The sequence below is a fragment of the Psammomys obesus genome, unplaced genomic scaffold, assembly GCF_907164565.1.
Source record: "Psammomys obesus unplaced genomic scaffold, mPsaObe1.curated_primary_1811, whole genome shotgun sequence".
Taxonomy (NCBI): Eukaryota; Metazoa; Chordata; class Mammalia; order Rodentia; family Muridae; genus Psammomys; species Psammomys obesus.
Genome location: NW_026594366.1, coordinates 1 through 4,732, shown reverse-complemented (window position 1 = coordinate 4,732; position 4,732 = coordinate 1). Strand labels below are relative to the sequence as shown.

General features: G+C 37.9%; 1 pseudogene; it reads right to left on the bottom strand.

Moving 5' to 3' along the window:
- Positions 1 to 3,980: 3,980 nt before the first annotated feature.
- On the bottom strand, positions 3,981 to 4,728 carry LOC129685244 (olfactory receptor 5AC1-like; annotated as a pseudogene).
- Between the last annotated feature and the right edge of the window lie 4 nt (positions 4,729 to 4,732).

Genomic DNA, 4,732 nt, shown 5'->3' with positions numbered 1-4,732 from the left:
TATTAAAGGTCACTTATAAGTAAATGTATTAGCTACACTGACATTCTTTGATATTTTAGATGCAATTGACCAACCATCTTTTTTAAACTTCAATCAATAATAATGTTTAGGAAATTTTTTTATTTTTATTTTATGCTATTCTTTTTTTTTTTTTTACTTTTTTCTTTTTATTAATTACAGCTTATTCACTTTGTATCCCGGCTGTAGCACCCTTCCACATCCCTTTCCAATCCCACTCTCCCTTCCTCTTCTTCTCCTATGCCCCTCCCCCAGTCCAATGATAGGGAAGTCCTCCTCCCCTTCCATCTAACCCTAGTCTATCAGGTCTCATCATAACTGGCTTCTTTGCCTCTGTGGACTGGGTAGTCTGCTCCCCATTCAGGGAGATGTGATCAAAGAGACAGCCCACGAGACAGTCCCTCTTCCTATTACTGGGGAATAATCTTTGACAATGTGCTGCCAAGAGCTACTTCTGTGCAGGGGTTCTGGGTTATCTCCACACATGGTCCTTGTTTGAAGTATCAGTCTCAGAAAAGACCCCAGTGCCCAGATTTTTGGGTTTTGTTGCTCTCCTTGTGGAGCAACTGGTCCTTCTAGGTCTTTCTATCTCCACGTTCTTTCATAAGATTCCCTACACTCTGTAAAAAGTTTGTCTATGAGTCTCAGCATCTGCTTTGATACCCTGCTGGATAGAGTCTTTCAGAGGCCATCTGTGGTAGGCTCCTGTCCTGTTCCCTGTTTTCTCCCTCTTCTGATGCCCATCTTATTTGTCTTTCTGAATGAAGGTTGGGCTTCTTACCAGGGTCCTCCTACTTGATTACCTTCGTTAGGTATACAGGTTTTAGTATGATTATCTTATGTTATATGTCTAATATCCACCTATAAGTGATTATATACCATGTGTATCTTTCTGCTTCTGGGATACTTCAATCAGATGATCTTTTGTAGATCCCACTATTTGCCTGCAATTTCATGATTTCTTTGTTTTTAATTGCTAAGTAGTATTCCATTGTGCAAATGTACCACAATTTCTGTATCCATTCCTCAACTGAGGGACATCTGGGTTGTTTCCAGTTTCTGGCTATTAAGAATAAAGCTGCTACAAACATTGTTGAGCAAATGTCCTTGTTGTGTACTTGAGCATCTTTTGGATATATGCCTAGGAGTGGTATAGCTGGATCTTGAGGTAGCACTATTCCTAATTGTCTGAGAAAGCACCAGATTGATTTCCAAAGTGGTTGTACAAGTTTACATTCCCACCAGGAATGGAGAAGGGTTCCTCTTCCTCCACATCCTGTCCATCATGTGTTGTCACTTGAGTTTTTGATCATAGCTATTCTGAAAGATGTAAGGTGAAATCTCAGGGTCGTTTTGATTTTCACTTTCCTGATGACTAAGGACATTGAGCATTTTTTTAAGTGTTTCTCTGCTATTCTAAGGTCCTCTATTGAGAATTCTCTGCTTAGCTCTGTACCACATTTTTAAACTGAATACTTGATTTGTTGCTGTTTAACTTCTTAACTTCTTTATATATTCTGGGTATTAGGCCTTTGTCAGATAGAGGGTTGGTGAAGATCCTTTCCCAGTCTGTAGGGTTTTGTTTTGTTCTGATGACAATGTCTTTTGCTTTGCAGAAGCTTTTCAGTTTCATGAGGTCCCATTTATTAATTGTTGCTCTTAGAGCCTGTGCTGTTGGTGTTCTGTTCAGGTGATGCACGCCTATACTTCCAGCTACTAGGGAGGCTGAGACAGGAGTATCGCTTGAGTCCAGGGGTTCTGGGCTGTAGTGCGCTATGCCGATCTGGTGTCTGCACAAATTTTGGCATCAGTGTGATAACCTCCTGGGAGCACTTTTTTTACTGTCCCATTGGAAAGGACGAGGTTTCACTTTAATGGAACTTATTCCTTTGTCCATTACAGTTGCTCTATACTGTACCCCTTCTTGTTGAAAACTTCAATCTTACAAACTCTCTTTACCACAGGCACATTTTAAAACCTCTTTTTACTCACTTATTGCTGTCTGTCTCTCCCTCTACTTTCTCTCTCCCCAAGCCCTGTCCCTGTCCCGTCTCTGTAGATCTAAATGAGAACAAAGAGAAATAATTACAACAACACCTGAATGTTGTCCTAACTTATATTTTCTACTATGGAACATATTAAGCGATTTTTTAAAAAATTCATTATCAATCAGGTTTTTTGAGGTGCCTCCAGATTCTTTGCAGTGGTGTACCATGAAAGATCTCTAGGTCATATTTACTCACCCCTGTGTTCTATCATGAAGCAGGCTGAAAAGTTCAGTATTTTTTTCTCTACCTCCTGACATTCCAAACTCTCTTTAGAACGGCCCACTACACTCTACTTACAGCACTCCTGAGCTTCTCTTTCCCAAACTTTCAAACTATTCCTTATTCCTGCTGCAAAGGAGTTCCAAAGGCCTAAGACACAGACGATCAGGATAATCACAGCAACACTACCTGGTGCTAATCTTCTGTCTGAGCTGCTTTCCATGATGGTAAAGCATTGATTTAGGTTTGCAGTTCCTGAGCAATGCAGTCTCTGAGGCAGAGCTTAAAGCAGCAGGGCACAGCAGAGTTGTACTCATGAAGTAGAGCAAAAATGAGAAGAGAGTTGGAATTATAAGTTTCTCAAGGCCTGCTTGCCCTGGCCCACATCCTCTAGCAGAGCTGTACCTCCTAAACGTTCCATACCCATTCCAAACGGTCCCACCAACTGTAGACTAAGTGTCCAACAACAGAGCCTATGGGACCATTTCACATTCACTGCAACAGTTCTGTTCCTTTGCCCCTCAAAAGTTTGAGTAAATAGTACTGCAATATTTTCCTGTAGCCTGTGTTATGATTTTTGCAGCTGATATGTTCAATTTGTTTCCCTCTTTCTTATGTTGTTCCAGTAGTCAGAGAAATTATAAAGAGTCACAGCAAAAATATTCTGTAATGACATTCTGTAATAATATTCTGTTTTCATGTAGCTCAAGACATGAAGGACAGTCTATCTGTTCATCTTACTCCTAGTAAGATTCATTTGGAGACCTTGACTAGAAGATGCACCCAGATCTCTGGTTCAGAGCCAAAAAAAAAAAAAAAAAAAAAGTGAAAACAAATGATAGGGATAGGCAAAAAAAGGACAGTTGTTTTATAAAAAGTAAAATAAAATTTTATTTTTATGCTCCATTCAAAATGCTCATTGATTTTTAATAATTTGAGAACTTTCAATAAATGTAAATACAATATTTATCCCTTTCAGATTACTCTTAAATCTCAATAATTGCCCCCATCTAAGTGTTTGGATGGTATTCCTTGTCACACATTATATAAGTGTTATTTACCTATGTACTGGCAATATAATTACAGATTATTTAAATGATTTAAATGTACGTTCCCCAAGAATTACTTAAAAGAAAAAAATGAGTCATAAATTATTACATAACCTAAGTTTGCTTTTTTATTTTTTCTTTATTGTTATTATTATTTATTCACTTTGTAACCTAGCTGTGGCCACCTCCCTAAACTCCTCCCAATACCACCCTCCTTCCCTCTTCTCCTCCCATGTCCCTCCCCTAGTCCCCTGATAGGAGAGATCATTCTCCCCTACCCTCTGAACCTAGCTTATCAGGTCTCATCAGGACCTTTGCTTTTTAATAAAAATACATTTTAAGATATTTAATATAGATCCTAAAGCAAAAGTTTGTCAGTCTAATGAAGAAATTAATAAAGTAACTTTCACAGTGAGTATGAATTTCAAAACAACAAATAACTGGAATTAGCTCTTAAGGTCCTCATTACTTCTTTAATAATCATATTACTAAGACATCCATTAACAGTCTAAACTTTTATTTTTTATTTAACAATAAGTAGAATTTCAGTTGTGTATAATACACAGGATTAAATATGATTATACATTGCAAAAGAGAGGTAAAGTCAATCAATAGAACAAGTTTCAAAATTTTCTAAAAATGATTGTCATGTTATGACTTTTTTCAAAGCACCCAAAACTTCCTTGTTTCTTAAGCTGTAAATAAAGGGGTTTAACAGAGGAATCACAACGGTGTAAAACAGTGAATACATTTTATCCTTTTGTTTAACTGATCCAGACCCAGGACTCACATATATGAAGAGGAGAGTGCCATAGAACAGAGAGACAGAGAACAGGTGAGCACTGCAGGTGAAAAAAGCTTTTCTTCTGCCCATCTCAGACTTCATGTTCAGGACAGCAAATAGGACATGGGCATAAGAGACTACAATAGTCACAGAGGTACTGATTTGTATGGAGGAAGCACAAATAAAAACTACCAGTTCATTAAGGGATGGATCTGTGCAAGAAATTGTATAGAGTGGCAAGATTTCACAGTAGAAGTGGTCAATTATATTGGATTTACAGAATGTTAATCTAAATAATAATCCTATATTAAGTCCACAGTTTACAAAACCAATTATGTATGATATACTAATTAACGTGGTACAGAGTCTTTTGGACATCACCACTAGATAGAGCAGAGGATTGCAGATGGCTACATAGCGGTCATAGGCCATTGCTACCAGGAGGAAAATCTCTGTGGTTGCACTGATACAAAAAAAAATAATATTGGGCAAAACACCCACCTAGGGATATCATGTCATTCTTATTCAAAAATTTTGTAAGCATTTTGGGGGTCACTGTGGTTGAAATACAGGCATCCGCAAAGGCTAAATTTCCCAGGAAGAAGTACATGGGG